The following is a 23,844-nucleotide window of genomic DNA, read 5'->3' on the forward strand; positions in this document are numbered from 1 at the left end:
ATATATATATATATTGTCATGGGATGTGGACTATAGTGTGGGAGTGGAGTCAAGGGGGTTGTAATAGATATGTATGATATTGGGGGGAAATGGGGCGGCGGATTGGGGGAGGGGGGTTGTCACTTCGAGGGGTAAAAAGTATAAATATTGCACTGTGTTGTACAGCTGAAACTTAGTTTAAAAAATGTGTATTTCATAATAAAAATCGTTTAATTAAAAAAATCTCAGAATATGCTAACCTAGTTGGCATTTTATACAAAAAAAATGCTAGGGTTTGTGCTAAAGGGCAGAAGATAACATTCATAAGGCACCTATCATGTGGTGAGCAGTGGGGAGGCCATTTCAACACTTTAGCGGTAGAAATGACAAAATTGAGGCTCCAGGGAGTGAAGTGATTTATCCAAAATTCACGTGGTTTGTTGATGGTGGAGCAGGGATTTGGGCCCAGGTCTTGTGATTCCAAAGTCCACCTTTGTTCCACCAACCTGATCTGTGACCCGGCAAACACAAGCAAGGAGATGCACTTTGAGATTCATATCACCCATGCACCTCAGTGGTCAGACTAGACAGCTCAAGAGAGCAGGTGGGTAATACGGCATATTGCCAATGCCAAGTGCCTGGGAATATTTATTATTAATCATACTAATGGACCACAGTGAAAGAGAAGAGAGTTTCTGTCTGGCTTTTCCTCTAACAAGGCTAGAAGCTTTTCAAGAGCTTCCCCCAGCCAGCCAACATCAATTCAGCTTGAGCCAGTGTCCTCTTGGAATATGAAATTAGCCCCGCAGAGAGGGTCTCCCAGTAGAGTCACCAGCCCCCAGCCCTGCCCCCAGCAACCAGTGACCAGAGACCACATACGTGGCCAGTCTGCCTGTGGAGCCCAGAGAGAAAACAGCCCCCTGAGAATACGTGGCCCCTCAATGAACGGCCCACAGTTCAAACATGATACACCTAGAAGAAACTGTGCATCTGTCCACCCCACCCGTGCCTCCCTCAGTGACCAGGTGCCTGCTAGGTGCCCGGCTCTATGTGAGGCTCACGCTCTTCCTCCCCAGAAGCTCTCCTCCCCAGCGGCTGTGTATCTGTTAGTGGGTTTGCTGCTAGCACCGTTCTTTGTGTGCACTGTGTCACCATCTTTAACTCCCCTGCCTGACTCCTGCCATCTGGTATCAAGCCCTGCTCTCTGTCCGTCCATTTGTCTGTTTGTCTATCCTTCACAGCTTCTCTCCCCCACCCCCTCATCTCCACTGCCAGTGCCCTAGGTCAGCCCTCACCAACTCTCCCTGGTCTCCCTGCGTCCAGGCTGCCACATCCAGGCCGTCCTCCACACAGGCACCGTGGCGATCTTCAGAAACGCAGCTTCTCCTGTGCTCAGTTATCAGGTGACCCCCTCTGCCCAACACACACACTTCATTCACCTTTGTGGCCCGCTCTTCCTCCCACAGCTCCTCAGCACAGCCCTTCCCCTGGAGCCAGGTTTCTCACCACATGCACACAGCAGTGTGCTCGCTCTTGTCTCTGCACAAAGCCCTCCCTCGATCTCGCCTGTTGTCCTGTGCTCTCTGCCTCCCCTGAGCTCCCGTAGTGCCCGGGCTCCGCAGTGCTCATCTGGCCTCCCTCCCACATCCTGCTTTGTCTTGTCAACTGCTGCTTTTTTTTTCTTTTTCTCCATTCCAGGCTGGGCTGTAGTTGTTCCCAGAAAGGTATCCCACTTTTGTCTGAGGCAGAAGGAGCCCAGCACACTTGCAGGCATATCTTTGGAGCTCAGGACAGATTGCTCAGCTAGGCCAGGGGAAGGGAGGGATCTGCCATTCTCATGTTCATCCCTGGAGGTCTATCAACTTGTATTATGTCCAGATCCTCTAAAGGCCCAAGTCCCCCATTATACTACTACCTCAAGTTATCCTGTTAGGAGACAAAAACCAAGAGAACAAAGCCTCCTATTCCTATCTCATTACTCCTTCTCTCAGCAGGGTCTTCCTGGGCCCAGATGTGGCCTCTCTTTGGCCATATGTATGTTTTCTACATGCTCCCATACTTGCCTGTTTATGTGACCATTTGCTTGTATGTGTTCATGGGCCTGATGTGTATTTCTAAGTCGCTGATATGTAGATTCATCTTCCTGAAACACTTTTTCTCATTCTTTAACCTCTAGTCTCAGACCAGAAAATATTCGAACATTCCTTTTATCTAAGAAATGATGGTCTCAAATATCTCTAATTATATTTTGAGACCCCTTCCCCTTCTTCCGGCCTCCCAAAGTCATTTTGCTTATGTTCATCCCAGCCATGTGTGCACTTATGATGACAGTCCATATACAGACGTGTCTCAGTGAGAAAAATGTGGGGCCTTCCACCGGCTTTTATGTGGTCCTCAGTACCAGCCACATCTGGTATAGTGTCTCAGGGGAAGAGGATGAGCTGATCTCCACCTCCCCTTACCTACATATATTCCGAAATCCCTCAGCCTCTGTTTCTCTGAGGTTTTGGGATTGGGGGCCAAGAGGGGGAGTGGCTCTGCTTTTCTCAGATCAACAAAGCCTCAAACGTGCTGCTAGATGAGTGGGCCCAAAGTCACCCAGCTAATTATTCTGAGTGTCAGAATGTTTGGGAGAAGAGAGCAAGTCTTGTGTTTAACTCATGGAAACACCGAATCTTAGTGCCTAACCCCACCTCTCCCATATCTTGTGAAAGGAAGGAAACAGAAATCAGAATCATAGGATATCACACTTTTAATATCATCTAGACCACATGTCCCCATTTTATATATAAAGACACTAAAGCCAAGAGAAGTGAGTGGACTTGCTCAAGGAAAATCCTAGCTCTCCTGATTCCCAGGTCAGTGTTCTTTCTGCTGGGTTTCTAGACTCAAGAACAATAAGGATCAAGCAAGTTAGTAAAAATGTAAAAAGAGGAATCATCCTATAGTCCTGTTGCTTTGGGGATGTCTCCTGAAAATAGAAGCTGAGTGGTTCTTAGGGAAAGGAATAAAGATAAAGAGGCTGTCTCGTAGGCCTCTCTGCTGAGAGCATACCTGCACAGGGTGCTACCATTGCTCAGGGCCAGATCTGAGACCCAGGAAAAATGCTGGCTTCTCTTGTACTGTGACTGATCTGGAAACTGGAGAGGTCTTGTTCCTCCTGTCACATGAGTTCCAGATCTCCAACAAAAGCTCCTGAAGTTAAAGATTGTGGCTTGCATTCTTTCCTCATCTCCCAGAAACTTGTCTAGCTCCAGGCCACCTGATTGATGGTGCTTGCCACAGAGATGAGATCATTCTGGCTTTCTGGGCAAAGGCCTCTGTCTGGATCTACACACTGGCTGGCTATGTGTCTGAGTTACAAGTACATCAGCCCTCTGGTGCTCCACATTCTGTTTGTTCCCGTATTCTAGGGAGCTGGATCATCACAATACACCCCAGGGGTTGTGGGGTTGTCTCCTGGTCCGGGGCACAGGGGAGGAGGGGATGTTTCTCATCCCTAAGACTGTGACTTCACAGCCTATATGGGGAAGAGAGGTAGAGATAATGAAACCCTTTCATCTCATTCCATTTTCTCATGTATCATCTCATTTACTTATTCAAGGTATTCTGCTCCTACCTGAGCTCCCCCACTCCCTAAATAAGGCTGGACTTGGGCTACTTCCATTTCCTTTTCATGCCATATTTTTCTCACTTTAGACTCTTTGCAGATGCTTTTCCTTCTACCTGGTACAGTCTTCCTGGAACACTCTTCATCTGGCTATTTGCATAGCTGGCTCTTCCTTTAGGCCTCAGTTTATTTTTTGTTTATTTTTTATTTTTTTATTGTTAGTTTCAGGTGTACAGAACAATGCAATAGTTACCCTTTTCACCCTCACAAAGTAACAAACCCCCTCCCCCCATCCACTGCCCTCCCACCCCCGATATCATGCTTATCTATTACAATTCCATTGAATCCGTTCCCGCACTCTACTCTGTGTCCCGAGGTTATATGTATATATAATTATAGTTGACATACAGTATTATTCAACATCAGTTTCAGAAATACAATGCGGTGGTCAGGCCTCTACATCAACTATGAAGTGGACTCCCCAAAAGGGCATTGGTCCATCTGTAGGCCTCAGTTTAAATATATCTCCTTTCCTTGACCCTTCTTTGTAAAATATAATTCCCTCTGTCCCCTCTCCTTTAAAAAGAAGTCTTTATTCTCAAAGGTAGAGATGTGTTTCCTCCATAGCACTTACCATAGTTTGCAACAATGCATTTAATAGTATATTTTATCTATGTACTTACTGGTTTAACGGCTACCTCTCTGTGGTAGGCAGAAGAATAGAACAACCCCTCAAAGATGTCTACCTCATAATCTCCAAAACCCATGAATATGTTATGTTACACCACAAAGAGGAACTAAGATTGAGAATAGAATTAAGGTTGCTAATCAGCTGACCTTGAAATGGGAAGGTTATTCTGGATTATCCTGGTGAGTCAGGATCCTTGTGAGTGGAATAGGGAGGCATGACAGGAGGTCAGAGTGATGTGAGGAGGATTCAACTTGCCATTGCTGGCTTTCAATATGAAGGAAGGGACCACAAGCCAAAGAACGCAGATAGTCTCAAGAAACTGGAAAAGGCAAGGGAGTGGATTCTCCCCCAGAGCCTCCAGAAGGAATGCAGCCCTGTTGACCCATTTTAGATTTCTGATCTCCAGAACTGTCAGAGAATAAATTAGTGTTGCTTTAAGCCACTAAATTTGTAGTAATTTGTTACAGCAGCAGTACAAAGATGTTATACTCCCCATTAGGTCACCATTTTGATGAGGGCAGGAACTATGTTCTGCTCACCATCACAGCCCCAGCATGCAGTAGAGTCCTTTGTATAGAGTAGGATCTCAATTAATACTGGTTGATTTATATAAATAAATGAAGTGTGAGCATTGCCTTACACATCATCCCTCCATAACGCCCCTCATTTTGGAGTGGCCTTCTATCCAAGGGGCTGAGCCCAAAAGAGGCCAGTATCTTCCCAGACAGTGTGCTTGATAGTAGAGAGAAGCTGGAAGCTTAGGAACACCTACATCTTTTATTTCTCAGAAAAAGAGTGTACAGATATTCTTTTTCATACTTACATATATACAGATACCGATTTTTAAAGAACCTATTCTGGAGCAGCTGTTATGTGTCATGTTATTTGTGGAGGGAGGTGGTGATGTCCTGTTTTCCCACATGTTATATCTTCTTATTTACTCCTTGCTTTGGCAAGGTAGAGAGTCCTAGCCCTATTATGAAAAGGCTCAGAGGAGGTATGAGTCCTGCCCAAGGCCACACAGCCAGTGATTATTAGAGCTGGAACTGGAATCCAGCTCTCTAGACAACAAACCCAGTAATATCTTATTCTTTTATAACTGCCACATACCTCCACTGCTTATACACAACCTCCCATACACCAGACTTTTTTCAATTACAATTGACATACAATATTATATTAGTTTCTGATTTACAGCATAGTCACAGTGGACCTATCTTATCTCTTCCCATATACCACATCCTGAGCATTCCACCTTTTCCCTGCTGACGTGATACACCCTGCCTTTTAGCAACCATTTTTTCCCGCATTTTCCCCCTAGTGAAACAAGCAGTAAGTTGAATATAAAGGTCACAGAATTTGGCATCCCAACCTAGGTCTGAATGCTCACTTGGCAACTTATGGACAGTGTGATCTTTGGCACTTTCTTCCGGTCCACAGCTAAGTGCTATCTTTCATTTCCAGCTTCAACTCTCCCTTTAAATGCAGTTATATTTCTCTTGTCAGGCTGCTGTCTTTATTGCCTATGTTTACACACACACACACGCATACACACCACCACTACCACCACCACCACCACCACCACCACCACCACACACAAGCACTCAACATTAACTACGGACACTATTTATTGTGTATTATGTGTCAGGCACCTTGCTAAGTACTTGATGTACATTAATACTCACCTAAACCTCACAACAACCTCACACCATAAGTATTATTATTTCCACATTATAGATGAGGAAGCGGAAGCTGAGAGATTAAGTTAATTGCTCCAGTTCACTGACACATGAAGATGACAGGATATGACCCAGATGCTCTGATGCAGGACCCACACTTTTAACTACTACACTCACTCAGTTATTCTAGATATTCTCTCTCTCTCCCTCTCTCTCTCTCTCTCTCTCTCTCTCTCTCTCTCACACACACACACACACACACACACACACACACACNCACACACACACACACACACACACACACACACACACATTGCACATTCACACCTTGGAGACTTTCCCTGGCTACTTCTTCCTGGAAAGTGAAGATGGCACAGGGGAGTAATGAAAGTGGTACATCAGGCAGAAGGAACAGGATCTACGGAGTCAAGGAAGCAAGAGAGATCACAGAAATTTAGAGATCTGCCATGAGGCTAGAGCACTGAGTCATGTCGCAAAGAGGCTCCACCTCACATATGCCTCCAACTCAACATTTAAAAAAACATTTCTGATCTCTCTCAAACTTGTCCTCACATCTCCTTCTTTCTCAACAACCTCCCCTCATTTCAGTCTATTGCCATGTCCTATCAATGGGCCTCTTAAATAGTTCTGAAATCTGCCCACTTCTCTCCATGTCCATTGTCACATGAGTCAAAAGGACAACTGCAGCAAGTTTCTAACTGATTTCCCCACATCGTTTCTGGCTTTCAAATCTATTCTCCACAAGGCAACCAGAGGAATCTTTTCAGTATGTAAATCTGATCATGTCACTCCCCAGCATAAAAGCCTTCAATGGCTTCTTCCCTTTGCTCTTATGATGAAGAATAGAATCTTTGTCAGGGCCTTTAAAAGCCCTTTATGGTCTGGCTCCTGCCTATCTCTCCAGTCTCTCAACCAACTCTCCCTGTTGTTTTTCTTCCCAGCCACACTGGCCTTCTTTCTGTTTCTAAAATGTATCATGCTTTCTCTAATCCATCCCCTACAAATATCTTTACATATTATTTATTCTTCAGTAGCACATTATTTATTCTGCAGGGGGCACATGATTCTCCAAGCCCACAACTTACTTAGTTAACATCAACTCAATCCTTCCTTTCGATCAAATATCAATTCTTATGGAATTTTCTAAAATGTAGTCAGGCCCCCTGACATATGTCCTCAGAGAACTAGCCACCCTTCCTCCACAGAACTTACCACAGTTTGTAAGTATGCATTTATTTGAGTCTTGAGTTGATTAATGTATGTCTTCTCAAGTAGACTACAAGTTCCATGAGGGCAGAAACAATGTCTATTTTTGATCACTATTGAATGACAGTACCTAGAACAGTGTTTGGTATATAGTATAGTTGGTAGTCAGTAAGTATGAAAAAGTGAGAGGTAGTAAGTTCACAAAGTTTTCCACTTCACATTAGAGGTCTTTAATTTATCTTCAGGGCAATGAGGAACTGCTGATAATTTTAAAGCAGGGGAGTGTCTTGATCAGATTTTGATTTTAAAAATGATAATGTTGCAGGCCAGAGGAATACAGATTGGAAGGAATAAGATAGGGTGTGGGGTATAGAACTCAGTTTGGAAGGCATTGTAATAGTTCAGGCAAAAATAATGAGGATCTGAACAATTTCATCTCTTGTGGGCCAACCATTTCTCAATCCACCCATCTCTCAACTCACTCCACAAATGATCTGAGATAACTCACTACATAAATGCAATAAAATTATAAAAATAAATAAATAAAATTTTAAAGTCAGGATGATGGATGTGAGAATCAAGAAGCCAAAACTGGGCCGGCTGAGTGGCGCGTTGGTTAAGAGCTGACTTGGGACGCCAGCTCTGAGCAGCAGGACCCCAGTTCGGATCCCACATAAGGGCCAGTGATGCTGTGCCCTCTACAGCTAAGATGGTGAACAACAGCTCGACCTGGAGCTGGGCTGCCGTGAGTCGCCAGCGACGGCGTAGGATGCAGCCCCTGCTACAGTGGGCTGCCATAAGCTACCATGTATAGCCAGCAGCCAGTGTGAGCGGCCGGCAGTCAGTGTGAGCTGCCGTGAGCCACCGTTAGTGGCCGTCCAGAGGCTGGCGACTGATCTGCCTCACCTGGGAAGAGCACAATGATAATACCAACATGGGCCAATGAAGCAACGTCTTCCACAACTAGACTGAAGAACAAAAGAACAGCAACTTGTCTGTTCCCCTTCCCCGATTCCCCAGCGTTGCTCCCCTCCTGCAATTCCCCAATAAAACCTTAAAAAAAGAATTTTTAAAAAAAGAAGTCAAAACTGAAGAACCCTGTTGATGATGAAAGAAGAAAAGAGATCAGTAGGAATAGAGCACAGATATGGAAGCCAGTAGGGCTCACACAGTTGAACTGTGAATTTGGCTCTGATCATCCTGGTGTCCATGTGAAAAGGGAGACACAATCAGTCACATAGTTTTCGTTGCAGAAAAGGAAAAGGCACATTCATTCTTCAATTATGGACTTAGGATGGTAGTATTAAGAATAGAGAGAAGAAGATAAATTAGACAGAGTTTAAAGAGGTGTAATTGCTGGGACTCAGTGATTAGAAGCCCTAGAAGAGGACCAGTTTGTGGGACAAGGAGAAAATGATAAAGTTTTTGGACATGGTTAGTCTGAGGTACCCATGAACCATCCAGGTGGAGAGGCCCAGGAAGCAGTTAAGCAGTCTCATCTCAACATTCCCTCCCACATTCCCTGCCCTCCCTCAACCAACATTCACTTCCTCTATGTTGGAATCACACCTAATCATCTCCAGGTAGATCCAAAGCTCTTTTCCTTTGAGCCTATTGTCCCTTCAGTTTTGTAATTCTTTTCCACCTGACCGACTCCTATTCACCTTTCACTACCCAAGCAAAATGTCATTTTCTCTGGGAAACTTCTTCACCTCCCATAGAAACTCCTTTCCTTCTTTGTTCTCCCAGTATGATTTGGACACCCAACTCTCCCACTTTCCTGTAGTTACTTTTGTCTGCCTTCCCTATTAGACTGTCAACTAATGAACCTGCTCCAGAGAAACTCCATGGGGGAGAAAGAAAGCAAACCCTCTGCTATGGGGACCTGAAAGTAGAAGGTGAGCAACCCAGAAGATAGGTGGGGAAGACTCTCCCTATGCAGATGGGAACAAGAGCCAAAGAAGAGATCTTAAGGGATATAATGCCTGGAAGCAGTACCTGCTAAGGTTAGAGGAGCCCCTGGGCCCCTGGCCCCAGAGCAACCTGGGAGGCACACTGTGGAAAGGATAGCATGAAGAACTGAGAACCTGGGCCCAGAATCTACCTGCCTCAGCTTAGACTCAGCCCAGACAGGGAAGGGTGGGGCTGAAACTCCACACAGGAGTTGGGCATCCCAGTGATGAGTCAGGGCTAGGCATCAGCTCTGTTACTGGGCAGCTTGGGCCAGGAAAATGAGTGTTAGTTTTTGTTCAGAGATTGAGGGATAAACTCTAATTTTTGCATTGTTTTTGTTAATCCCTCTCTGTTTGCCCTGGAGTTACAAGTGGTTAAAGAGAACTATCTGACCCAAGTGTAAAATCCTTCACTGGTGTTCTGACACCAACAGGCCAAAGTCCAAGCTCCTGAGCAAGGCATAGATGACCAGCCTCATCTGTCCAGCTATTTATCACCCTGCTCTCCATTCATATCAATCATTGGACTGAAAAGAAAAGTCATGTTTTCTGACTCCTGTGGGCCATTGAGCATGCTATCCCCACTGCTTAAAGTGCACTTTCCCTGTTGGCTTCCTCCTCTACCTTAAGAACTACTACTTTTCTTCTAATATCAGCGTACCTTATCTGAGAGGTCCTCCCTGACCATCACCACTTTCCCAGACTGAATTTGGTTCCCCGGCCCTGAACTCCCACAGTCCCTTGAGGTTCCTTTTTAATTTGTACTCAGTATTTTGTGGGAGAAATGAATACAGTGCCCCCCATTGGGTGAAAAAGGGGGAGAAATTAAGATGTACATATTGCCAGTTATAAAAACAGTCATGGGGATGTGAAGGGAATATAGTCAATAACATTGTAATAATAATGTATGGTGTCAGAGAGGTACTAGAGTTATTGGGGTGATCACTTCGTAAGTTGTATAAATGTCTAATCACTATGTTGTATACCTGAAATGAATATAATATTGTATACGAGCTGCAATTGAAAAAAATTTTTAATACAATGCTCCCCAAAAGGACATATGGGCTTATTGGGAGTCAGGGAGGAGGTTGGGCAATATTATGTAACTCTGGAATGAAGGGGCTGAACATCAAAGTGTGTTGAGTTCTAGTCACAGCTCTGCCACTAATGAGCCCTATGACCTTGGATTGATTATTTTACTTCTCTAGGCCTCCATCTCCCCATCTGTTTGATGGTCCCTTCCATTTCTGATATCTGAGGATTTTTTAAATGTTGGAGATAGAGGTAAAGGAATCCATGGGAGAGAAGAAAAGGATTAATGAAAGCCAGCCTGCCACCACAATAAACGTTACAGATTTAACCGGCAAGAATCCTGTGACCTTTTCAGCCTGGCAGGTACTGCTTATTATTTATAACATGCCATCCAGTAGTGTGTGCAGTGCTTTACAGATCACTGAGCCCTTTCACTAACGTTATTCCATTTTACACCAGCCAGTGAGAGAAGCAGAACAAGCATTTAAAGGCTATCCCTGTTTTACACAAGAAAACAGAGAAAGAAATAGTTATCCCAATGAGTGCTCAAATGACTTACGGTTAAAATACTTGCAGTGACCCTGTATAGAGGGACAACCTTTCTATTATAGTTTGTCAAGGATGTGGAACTTTCAGTTTTAAAACCAGAAAAGTTCCAGGCACACCAGAAAGTTTGATCATCTACATAAGTAACTAACCCTCCTGCCCCTTAGTGTCCTTGAGGCAAGGGGCTGTAGCTGGGGAGCAGTGGGGTAGTATCATCCTTTTCCCATGGTCCTGCCCTACTGGGGACCAGGAGGCTAATCTAGCTAATTCTCCTCCAAACAGATTTACATATGACCGGGTCTCTCTTGGCTTAGTGGTTCAGAGCCCTAGCTGCAAATTAGAATCACTTGGGAAGATTTGCAAAAATAACTATGTCTGGACCCCACCCTAGATCAATTAAATCAGAATTCTCTGGCTGGAGTGAAGTCTGGGCATCAGTATTTTTAAAAGCTCTCCGGGTGATTCTAATGTGCAGCCAGTCCTAGGAACTACTGAGTCGAGCTGTTCTAAGCTTTAACCACAGAGTAGGTTGGGCCCCTGGATAGAAAAATTCCTCTCCAAAAGCCTCCTCCCTTCTTCTGCCTTGCTTAGCCTCCCAGCATACAAAACTTCCTTTAGACACTCAGAAGAGGCCCTCTGCAGAATGCAAAAGCCCTTCTCCACCCCTCCCCTTTTCCTGGCAGCTTAAGGTGATCCCCTTCCCGGAATTATTGGCATTTTTGCAAAGGAATTTTGGAAAGCATTCAAGATTCAAAGGACAAAGCACTAACGGTGAAAAATCAGACATTGGGGAGGTCTCTTAACACAGGGAGATGGGTTGGTCTATGCCCTTGTAATCACACCACCTAGGTAACCACTTACCTATTCAGCCTAATAATGGAGCCAAATTAAACTCCCTGACCCAGAAGGAGTGAAGAGTTGTGGGAGTTCCAATCTCCTTGCTGGAAGCTCTACAGTTCCCACAGGTCAGATGCTGTGGGAGAAGGGAGGAGCTTTTGGGGTGGGGAGGCCAGGCAAGGGAAGGGGAGATCTCTCCAAGGGGTTGGGGGCGGGAAACCAGGCTGAGTGTCGTCTTTAGCTCACTGCAGGCCATGCTGCACCTTATTTCCAGGGACCCCTGCCCTTGCCTTTCCCATCAGCTCCTGGCAGGCATTGCAGATCCACAGAATTTGTCAAGCCTGAGACTCTCAAAAATGAGAAGGGAACTGAATTGGAGGCCATCTAACTGACCCTCTGACCCTTTCCTTACACATTTCCAGTGGTGAGAAGCTCACTCCCCATACCTAGCTAGACAGCCTCCTCAATCACAAGAGAGCTAGGGCATTTGAAGAGCTTCTATTTAAATCCAAATCAATGTCCCTGTAATTTTTATCCTCCCTGGCTCCATCCAGCTCCTTAAACTATTTCCCTGAGTTGGGTCCACTCTCTCATAGCCTACTTACTTCCCCCTGGACAGACTCCAATTTGTCATTTGTCTCTGTACCTGTTAATGTGCCGTGCTGAAGCTGGACCCTGGAGAACTCTGCCCAATATAGGGATGAACTTCTTCTAGAAATGATTTTTATATTAATATAGGCCAGAATCTATCTCTCTGTCTCTGTCTCTGTCTCTCCCCCCCCCTCACACACACACACACACACACACACACACACACACACACATCACCAACCATAATATACACTCTCTACATGCTGATGTGTAATCTGCTTTTTTTACCCAACAATATTTCATGGACATTTTTGTATGTCAACTAATATACATCTATTTCACTATTTTAAGTGGCTGCATAGTATTTCATTGCATGGATGAACCATAGATTAATTAACCATTCTGCTATCAAAGCATACTTGGGTTGTTTCAATTTTGTACCATCAAAAAGCATTGTAATGAATAACCTTATGCATATATCTCTACACACTGGTCCACATTTATTCCTCAGTGGGTCAAAGGGTAAGCAAATTTTAAATTTTGATACATGTTGCCAAACAATCTTCAGAGATACTGTTCTAACTTCTATTTCCATGAGTAGTGTGTGCAAGTACTTTTATCCCACTGATACTAGGTATCAGTCATTTTAATCTTTGCCAAATATCTCTTTCATCTTTATTTTCATTTATTTAATTATTAGTGAGGTTGAGCATCTTTTCACATTAATTTAGCCATTTATATTTCTTCTTTTAAAATTATTGATTCATATCCTTTGTTCAATTTTCCTGAGGTGTTATCTTTTTATTATTGATTTATACAATTTCTTTATATTTTAAGGATATCAGCCCCTTGTACGTCAAATATCTTGCAACTATGTCTCCAGTTTGTCCCTTGTCTTTTGACTTTAATTTTTACAATACAAAATATTTTCTTTTTATTTTTCATCAATATTACCAATATTCATTTTGATTTTTCTGTCGTGTACTGCCAAGTTTATAAAAATATTAATCTATATTTACTTCTATATATTTAGGCCTTCATTCCAGCTACTATACCTTTCCTCCTCCTTCTGCCCTCCATCAGAACTCACTGTCTGGTACACATTCTCCTCTGCTTCCTGTTAGGTGACCTCTAGATGAAAGCTCATAAACTGAGATATGCTAATAGCTGCCAATGTATTCTCAGGCTCCCAGGTATGCTGTCATGACATGTTGATAGGGAATTCTTGGAAACAAGCATTGCCCCACAGGGGTACTCCTCATGGTATCATTTTGAGTGCTAAGATGGATAGGTGAAGGAAATGATTTGGAGGCAGCAAGTTCAGAGAGATAGATGGTATCATGGAAAGAGTACCAGGTTTAAAGTTAGAAAAACCTGCATTTTGGATCCCAGCAGTAGTTGTGTGTTATGATATCCCCTCTCTGAGACCCAGTTTCCTCACCCATAAAATGAAAAGACCACCATGTGTTCTTTATGGTTATCACTTGTTTGCCATCTATGTCCTCCCCATCTACTCTCATTCACCTCTGCACTCCCAGCATCCAGCACAGCACCTGACAAACAGTAGGTGTTCAGTAAATGTCTATTACCTGAATGAATAGACAGAGGAAGTGGCTGCAAATAGTAGGCATTATGTAAAGTGATTCCTGTGTTTTCCTTTCTTCTCAGAATCCCCGCTCCCACCCCAGAGCAGGCCCAGCCTTCAGCTGCTCCTTATGGAAGAAAGATCTTACATTTCTCCTCCCTTCAACCTCAGAGAGTAGGAGACTGCCTCCTGCTCCCTGATTAAGAACATGAGGTAGCTGAGAACCCCTGGGCTAAGGAGGAGCTGGGGGCAAAGGGAAGATTGCTGTCCATTTCCCTCAGTGGGACAGGGCACGCTGCCAAAGAGGTACCAGCCTTCTCTGAGGGCAGTACACCATACTCACATTCTGACTTAGAAGCCGGAAGCCTTGGAGTCCATAACCTTCCTATTTCCCAGAGAGAGAGGATGATCTAATCTGGGAGATTGAGACTGGGAACCCGCTGTTTATTTATTCTGTAACCCTGCAAAATTCACTTTCATTTCTCTGGGTCTCTGAAAAATGGAGCTCATAATGCTTGCCCTAATTCCTTCATGAGGAGCAAGTAAGAGAGTCCCACATATTTGTTATAGCACTTTATGAATGCACAGTTATTTCATTTCATTCTTAAAACTCCTTGTGGTGAGCATCATGTTGCCTGTGTTACACGATGTGAAACTAAGTGCAGAAGAGTGAAGTAATTTACCCAAGATCACACAACTAGAAAGTGGTAGAGTTAGATTCAAATTTAGGTCTGTCTGATTATAGCTATTCCTACTGAATGGTAGGCACTACAGATACCATCATCAATAAGTCCTGGTTCCTCAGGGTACTTACAGTTTGGTAGGGGAGGCAAATGTGTAAATAGATGATCAAGGCACAGGGTGATAAAATACAATGACAGAGAGACTATTGGAGAATGTAGGAGGGGTATCTAATCCAGCCCTGCAGAAGCAGAGAAGATTTCACAGAAAGATGGAGCTTAAGCCGAGACTTGAAGAGTGAGCAGTTCTCCACATAGGCCAGGGAGGGGGAACTCCTTCCGGGCAGAGCATGTACAGAAGCCAGAAGTCTGAGAACATACATCAGATAGAAAAAACAAAAACAAACAAACAAAAAACTTTAGTAATTAAAGCAGTTTGTTACCAAAGAAAGAACAAAGAAATCAGTTGGTCAAAATAGAGTCTAGACAGAGTCTCAAACACATAATTTGAATTTATGGTTATCCTCTGTTAAATTGCATTCAATGAATATTTTATTAAAAACGTACTGTGTGGTAAGTGCTTTATTTGGTACTGCGGGTAAGCTGTGGTGAAAAAAATCACTGCCCTGAAGGAACTTACATTCTAGTGAGAGACATAGACAATAAACAAGTAAATCGGTCTTATATGTAGTAAATTAGGTGGTGTTAAGTGCTAAATGATAAAGCAGAGAAGTAAATAGGAGATATGGGGACATCTGCAAATTTAGATAATGGAGGTCAGGGGAGGCTTCAGTGAGAAGGCAACAATTCAGTAGCAATATGAAGAAACTGAGGGAACAAGCAAGATATCTAGAGAAAGAGCATTCCAGGCAGAGGTATGAGCAAGGGAAAACGTCCTGAGGTGGGATTTCATAGGCTCTAAGAAAAACAAGAAAGCCCTTATGGCTGGATCAGAGTGGGAGAGGGAGAATAACAGGGGATTAGATCAGAGAGGTAGGAGGTGATTACCTTTGGATGGGAGTAAGTTATGGGAAGCTCGAGGGGTTCTACCTTTCATTTTCTATGCTGTTTGAATTTCTACCTGTAGACATGCATTAACTTGAGAGAGAGAGAGAGAGAGAGAGAGAGAGAGAGAGAGAGAGAGAGAGAGAGATGGAGGAAGGGAGAGAGAGAAACAGAATGTCAGATTAGGAGAATATGAAGAATGGCAGAAAGTTTTGAAGGTTCCAAAAGGGAAACACTGCAAGAGAAAACTTTGGAAAAGTAAGCAGGGGATAAATCACAAACAGGCTTAGGCTTAGTGTCAGTTTTTAATTTTATCCAATAAATATTGGTGAGCTAGTGAAGGCTTCAATCAGGAGTGACAGTCAGAGCTGGCTCTCTACTCCCACCCCCACCTCAAAATATGATGTTTCTCTGGAACCTATCATAGGCCAGTATGGAGGCTAGATTGCCCAGAGAGTCTGGGAGCAGAATAACCAAGCTATTGCAGCAATCCATGCTAGAGATAGTAAACTAAGGCAGAGGTGAAGAGAATGGATGTAAGAGATTCTTTTTTTCTCCCTTCCTTTTTGAAAGATATTAATTGTACCCTCTCCAGTCTTCCCCATATATCTATATTTAGGGAGAAAAACCAGCTGACCTCTAGGATCCCTTCCAGCTGGGGCATTTTGGGTCTTGAGATTTGAGGCACTTTATTCACCTCCTTCAGGCTCTTGGACTGGCTCATCATCTGCTATCATTACTACCCTCTCCCTCCATGATGCCCCACTCTGGGGAAGTGTTACTATTGTTTTCTCAAAGCTAGTGAAAACTGAGGAATAATTGAGGGCAGTCCTCAGTTCTTCCATCTTCAAGGACTCCTCTGGTATCCCAGGCTGAATGGAGGGGGTAGGAGCTTTCTGGGATATTTTGAATGCTTCCAAAAATAGCCTCAAGGCCTCAGTCAGAGAACGCAGGGCCAGGACACTGACTGAATGTTGGTACTCACAGTTTTTGCCAAGTTCCCACCCCAGGCTCCATCCTCTTACTGAATAAGTCAGTTTTCCCTCCTTCCTCAGCTGTCTCCTTGGAGGGCCCCACCCAACCCTGAAAAGTTTAAATTTAGCCCTAAGTCTTCATCTCTAACTTTGCTGGAAAAAGAGCCCAGGATATAGTAGCTTATCCTCTCTAAAAGTCCTTGTGAGTTCTGAAGTGGGACAGAAAATAAGACAAAAACAGGGAGAGATTAAGGCCAAGACACACGGCCATAGAAGTCAAGAAGCAGAGTAAGTGACACTGGGATATGAGGAAAATAGAGAAAGAATGACCAAATGACAAAGAGAAACAGAAAGAAAGAGATTAAAGGAGAAACACTCTGAGAGACTGGGGCAAAGGAGAAAGACCCAGCAATGAATAGAGAGGGCAAGAGAAAAGCAAAGTGAAAGTGAAAAAGATATGTAGGTTCAGAGACAGCTTGAGAAAAAGGAAGAACGGGAGGCAGAGAAAAGAGAAGGAACCTCACTCTCTTTTCCTGCCTTAAACAGCCTGTGGCTAGAGGCCTGAACTGAGAGCCCTGGAGGTAGTCCTTATGGAACCCAATTCCTCATGGTGGGAGCTGACAGGGTCCCCAAGAGGCCATGACAGACAGAGAGACCAAGATAAACTTGGCAGTGAGATCAAGCAGCCCTCATATTTGCATGGTGCTGTCATCAGGCACTCACATTCACCATGTACTGCAGATAGGCCAATGAATAGTCAGTCACCCTCAAAATAAGTGCACAAAAAAATGAGAACATTTTCTTATTTGATATTTAAAAACACTTCAAAATAGTCACTATAAGACATATCAGAATATTGATGAACTTCTTTATACTGATTTCAATGGCTTATTATTGTTTTATTTTGAATTACACACTATGGGCAGGGGAACCACAAGCTATTAATCACTTAAGGCCTTTAAAGGTCTTCACCTGACCTGCCACCATGGTTCTGGGTGTTATTGTAGGGTAATGGGAAGGACACGCTCCCCTTCTGGTCCTATTTGGATTCCTCTCTGACTGCCCCATCTCAGTCATCTTATCCAGGGTTTCTAGACAAGAAGTAGAAACTTTTCATAAACCTCTCCTTTGGGGGTTTTAAGGACCAGTGGGGGAGAAATTCAAGAGGTTTAGCCAAGAAGGTGAAGAAAGGGTGTCTGGTCTGGTGGTAAGGCATTGGACCACATAGGTTTAAGGCCCAACACTGCCCCTACAATGTTCTGTGACCTTGGGTGTGTGACTTCACTCTTCTGAAATTCATCCTCCTTCTTAATAAAATGGAACTAATGCTCATCAAGCTGGAGTTCTCATGAGATTAACAGGAGACTGAGCTATTAGAAACTACAAGTATGAGAAGAGTTCCTGTTATTACAAATAGCTTTAGGGAACGTCAGACCATTAAGGGCAACTTATCTCCTAGCACAGATGAGGCAACCAAGGCTCTCTAAGTTTTACTAGGGCAGGAATAGGAGACAGCACGGAAATCTGAGAGAAGCCTGGGGGAGGGGGAGACAGGGGAAACTGGAGCAGGGAGTTAAAGAATGGAAATCTGAGTTTTTTGTGTTAATAAAAACTGAGATGTGATTAATTAAGTGTTTATGGCCATGTTCGGGCTTTGTTTGGTGATGGGTTAGAGAGGAATTGTAAATATGTCTAATATGTAGAAAGCTTTTTATGACAGAAACCTTTGAAAAAGGAGCAGGGCCAGCCCATCAGGGACCCAGGAAGTAGCCACCTCCTTGCCAGCAAGAGCCTGGGTAGGACGTAGTAAGAGACAAAAGTCTCCAACCTGGCCAAATGTCTTTCTTGGGGGTTCCATGGCTCCTCAGTGCCTACGAGATTACATTATAATTCTAAACTCCTATTGTAGTATGTAAGTCCTGGCTTGATCCCTCACCAACCTTATTCCCAGGCTCATCTCTGGTTTTTCTCCATCCCTGTCTCCCTGACCTATAGCCATATTAAACTTCTGGTCACCACACCCTACATGTACTCTCTGCTTGAAATGTATCTATGTCAACCTTCCCTTTGCTTAGCTAAGGTAACTTATTCCTGTAGCCTTAGCTAAAGATCACCTTTCCAGGCAAATCTTCCTTGGCCATCCTCCATCCCTAATCTAGGATTCCATAATTTCTGCTTCATGCCTCCACCATTTAGCAATCTGGATTAACGTGCTTTGTCTTCCATAGATAATGACTTATTTGAGAGTGAAGACCGTATCACCTCCATCTTTGTAATAATAATCATAGCCAACATTTATCTAATTGTGCCAGACACTTTACACACATTAGCTATCACATGAACCCCTTGGAGGTGGATACTATGAAATAGCTCAGGTCACACAATGAGATATCAACATAAACCCATCAGAATTTCTGAAATAAAAAACATCAACAACACCAAATGCTGATAATGATATGAAGAAACTGAATCACTCATACATTGTTGGTGAGGATGCGAAATGGCTTAGCTCTGAGAAAGTCTGGCAGTTTCTTATAAAACTAAAAATACAACTACCATATGAGTGGTCCTGCAATTGCACTCTTGGGCATTTGTCCCAGACAAATGAAAATTTCTGCCCACACAAAAACCTGCATATGAATGTTCATAACAGCTTAATTCATAAGAGCCAAACTCTGGAAATTACTCAGATGGCCTACAATGGGTAAACACTTAAACTGCGGTGCATCATAGCATAGAAAATGACTTAGCAATAAAAAGGTAACAAACTATTAATACACACAACAATTTGGATGGATCTCAAAAGAATTATCCTGAGTGAGAAAAAAGTCAATCTCAAAAGTTATATATTGCAAAATTATGTTTATATAACATTCTTAAAATGACAAAATTATATATATGGAAAACAGATTAGAGACTCCCAGGAGTTAAGGAAAGGGTGAGCATGGGAGAAAGGTGATTGTGGCTATAATGAGACAACATGAGGGATCCTTGTAGTGATAGAAATGTTCTGTATTTTCACTGTGTCAATGTCAATATCCAATTGTGATATTGTAGTATAGTTGTGCAAGAAGTTATCATTGGGAAAAATTACAGAGGATCTCCCTATATTATTTCCTACAACTGCATGTGAAATTACTATTATCTCAAAATTCAGTTTAATTTTTTAAAAAAGAAAGAAATGAAGTCCTGATATATATTATGACATGGATAAACCATAAAAAACTATACAGTAACAAAATACCACATAATGTATGGTTCCATGTATATGAACTATTCAGAAAAGACAAGCCCACAGAAACAGAAAGTAGACTAGTGATTGCCTAGGGCTGGGGGAGGAGAAGTCATGTGGGGATGGGCAGTGACTGGTAAAGTATACAAGGTTTATTTTTATGGTGATGAAAATGTTCTAAATTCACATGATGGTGATGGTTGCACAACTCTGTGAATATATTAAAACACATTAAATTGTCTATTCAGGTCCTCTGCCTATTTTTTAATTGGATTGTTTTTTGTTTGTTTTTTTGGTGCTGAGTTGAATGGGTTTTCTATACATTTTGGATATGAACCCATTATTAGATGTATCATTGGCAAATATCTTCTCCTATTCAGTAGGTTGTCTTTTCATTTTGTTGATGGTTTCCGTAGCTATGCAAAAAGTTTTTAGTTTAATGTAGTCCCATTTGTTTATTTTTTCTTTTGTTTCCCTACCAGAGGAGATATGTCAGAAAAAAAACATTACTAAAATAAATGTCAGAAAGTTTTTTTCTAGGAGTTTTATGGTTTCCAGTATTACCTTTAAGTCTTAAACCCATTTTGAGTTTATTCTTGTATATAGTGTAAGAAGGCAGTCTAGTTTCATTTTTTTTGCATGTGTCTGTCCAGTTTTCCCAACACCATTAATTGAGCAGACTGTATTTACCCCATTGTATATTCTTGCCTCCTTTGTCATAGATTAAATGACCACATAGGTATGGTTTATTTCTGGACTTTCTATTCTGTTCCACTGATTTATGTGCCTGTTTTTATGCCAGGACCATTTCTCCAAAGAGAACATACAGATGGCCAATAGACATATGAAAAGATGTTCAACGTCACTAATCACCAGAGAAATGCAAATTAAAACCACAAGGAGATATCACCTCACACCTGTCAGAATGGCTATAAGTAAATCAACAAGTGCTGGCGAGGATGTGGAGAAAAGGGAACTGTCATGCACTGTTGGTGGGATTACAAATTGGTTCAGCCTCTCTGGAAAACAGTATGGAGGTTCCTCAAAAAATAAAAAATAGAACTACCTTATGACCCAGCAATCCCACTTCTGGGTGTTTAGCCAAAGAAATACAAAACATTAATTTGAAAAGATATATGCATCCCTATGTTCACTGCAGCCCTATTTACAATAGCCAAGATATGGAAGTAACTTAAGTGCCCATCAGTAGATGATTGGATAAAGAAGTGGTACATATATACAATTGAATATTACTCTACCATAAAAAAGAGCAAAATCTTATCATTTGCAACAACATGGGTGATCCTAGAGGGTATTATGCTAAGTGAAATAAGTCAGACTGAGAAAGACAAATGCCATATAATCTCACATATATGTGGAATCTAAAGAACTAAATTAATGAACAAGCAAAACAGGAACAGATTCATAGATACAGAGAACAAGCTGATAGTTGCCAGGTGGGAGGAGGGTTGAGGGGCCAAGTGAAAAATGCAAAGATAAGAAGTACAAACTGGTAGTTACAAAATAGTGATGGGGATATAAAGTACAGCATAAGGAATATAGTCAATAATACCATAATAACTATATATAGTGCCAAATAGGTACTAGACTTATAGGGAGGATCACTCCATAAATTATATAAATGTCTAACCACTACACTCTACACCTGAAACTAATATAAAATAACATTGAATGTCAACTATAATTTAAAAAAATAGTCACAGAGATATAAAGTGCAGCTTAGGGAATATAGTCAATAATGTTGTAATAACTATGTACAGTGTCAGATGAGTAAAAGTCTTATTGGGGGAATCATTTCATAAATTATATAAATGTCTACCCACTATGTTTCACAACTGAAACTAACATAAAAACTATTGAATGTCAACAGCAATTGAAAAAAATTTAAATTGAACTGTACATTTTTAAAGGGTGAATTTTACAGCTATCTCAATAGTTTATTTTTTTTTAATGATAAAGCATTTAGCAAAATGACAGAATGGACCATTTCAAGCTCTCATCCCTTCACATAAACATCAAGAAACAAGCAGAGGGCCGGCCGAGTGGCTCAGTTGGTTAAGAGTGCGAGCTCTGAGTAAGGGGGTCACCGGTTAGATTCCCACATGGGCCAGTGAGCTGCGCCTGAGCTGAGCTGCCACTGAGCTGCCAACAGGTGGCAGGATGGCTCAGCTGGTGAGAGCACATGCTCCTAACAACAAGGTTGCCAGTTTGACTCCCGCATGGGATAGTAGGCTATGCCCACCCACAACTAAGACTGAACATGACACCTTGAGCTAAAGTGCCCTGAGCCACCGAAGGGCGGCCGGATGGCTCAATGGTCAGAGCATGCGCTCTTAGCAACAAGGTTTCTGGTTTGACTTCCACATAGGATGGTGGGCTGCGCCCCTCGCAACTAAGATTGAACACAGTACCTTGAGCTGAGCGGCCACGAGCTACTGACAGGTAGCCAGATAGTGACTGGATTTGGAGCTGAGCTAGCTGCGCCCTCCACAACTAAGATTGAAGGACAACAATTTGGCTGTTCCCCTTCCCCAACACAGTTCCCCTTCCCCAATTCCCCAATAAAATCTCTTTTTTTTTTTAAATTGGGGAATTGGGGGATGGGAACAGACAAGTTGCTGTCGTTTTGTTCCTCAGTCTAGTTGTGGAGGACGTTGCTTCACTGGCTCAAGTTGACACCATCACTGCGCTCTTCCTGGGCGAGGCAGATCAGTCGCCAGCCTCTGGACGGCCGCTCATGGCGGCTTGAGGGCCGCTCACGCTGGCTGCTGGCCACACACGGCAGCCCACTGCAGCCCACTGCCACAGGGGCCGCAGCCCACGCCGTTGCCGGCGACTCATGGCAGCCCAGCTCCAGGTTGAGCTGCTGTTCAGCATCTTAGCTGTAGAGGGCAGTGTCACTGGCCCTCACATGTGGGATCCGAACCGGGGCCCTCTGGCATCCCAAGCCAGCCCTTAACCAACTGAGCCACTCGGCCAGCCCCTAAAATCTTTTTAAAAAGGAAAAAAGAAAGAAGCAGAAACTGTCAGAAACCAACTTTGTCAGAACTCTGAAAAATAGTCAAATGTTTACAGCAATCAAGTGAACACTAAATCAAGACAAAAAAAGGCAACAGAAAATAGTAGGAGTGCTTTGTGGTGCATTTGCTTGCCCTTGCCCTATCTATTCCTGAATACAATATCAGTCTTGAAGTGGTAGCAATCCATGCTCCCAGTGTGGGACCCTGGTCCCTGGTTCCAGAGGGCACAGAGAAAACCTTATTTGCAAAATATTGTGTATGTCTGTTCTAAGTTCTCTGGAGGTTACCTGAAGGATGAATGCAAAGAATTTTTCTCTGTTCTGCCTAACTCAGAATTCAGACCACTTGAAACTTTCACCTCAGCATCAGTGCAAGCCTGGGTAAGTGTTCGCTTGTCCCAGCACAAAGCCATTCTGCAAAGACTGGGAGAAGTACTTGGGGTTTTTTTTCCTTTTAAGGGAAGGTGTTTTTCTTTTGCTGTTGTTTGTTTTTGTTTTCACTTCCTGGCATTCAAAGAAATCGCTGTAAAAACACCAGCTAAACATGTGCTAAAAGAATACAGACTTCAAAGACCATACATGGCCAGAAATACAGTCTTGGAAAGAAATAAGAAATAGTTTGGAATACTCACTAAACATACAGACTACTACAACCTTCAATATACATCAAAACAGCAAACCCTGGGGAAGGAGGAAAATCTGATTTCCACAGTTACCACATTATGATATTCTAATGTCCTGTTGTCAACAACAACAACACAAAAATCACAAAATAAACAAAGAAATGGGAAAGTATATCCCATTCAAAGGAATAAAATAAATGAACAGAAACCATCCCTGGTGAAGTCCAGACATGAGAAATACTAGATAAAGACTTAAAAACAACTGTATTAAACATGCTCAAAGTGCTAAAGGAAAATATGGAAAAATGACTAAAGGAAAAGAGAAATAAGATGTATGAAAAAATTTTGAATATCAATAAAGAGACAAAAATTATTAAAAAGAACCAAATGGAAATTCTGGAGCTAAAAACATAATAACTGAAAGGAAAAATGCAACACAGGGACTTGACAATATATTTAAACGGAGGGAAATAAGAAGCAGTGAACTTGAAGATAGGCCAATTGAAATTATCGAGTGTGAGAAGCAGAAAGAAAAAAAGAACAATAAAATGTGAATCGAAG

The 23,844-nt window shown here is 42.6% G+C and overlaps 1 long non-coding RNA gene across 2 annotated transcripts in view; it reads left to right on the plus strand.

Annotated features, from left to right (window-relative positions):
• The window catches only part of LOC109390080 (uncharacterized), a 26,232-nt gene extending 5,770 nt beyond the window's left edge, over nt 1-20,462 (plus strand). Inside the window, exons 2-4 of one of the 2 annotated variants that reach the window (XR_002125495.1) lie at nt 8,999-9,084; nt 10,347-10,533; nt 20,423-20,462. This is a non-coding gene — a long non-coding RNA (uncharacterized LOC109390080). Of the gene's footprint in view, nt 1-8,998; nt 9,085-10,346; nt 10,534-13,812; nt 13,871-20,422 lie in introns of those variants that run through there. The other variant, XR_002125496.1, reaches the window with a different exon arrangement.
• Nucleotides 20,463-23,844: the final 3,382 nt, after the last annotated feature.

This window comes from Hipposideros armiger, unplaced genomic scaffold (assembly GCF_001890085.2).
Source record: "Hipposideros armiger isolate ML-2016 unplaced genomic scaffold, ASM189008v1 scaffold_254, whole genome shotgun sequence".
Classification (NCBI taxonomy): Eukaryota; Metazoa; Chordata; class Mammalia; order Chiroptera; family Hipposideridae; genus Hipposideros; species Hipposideros armiger.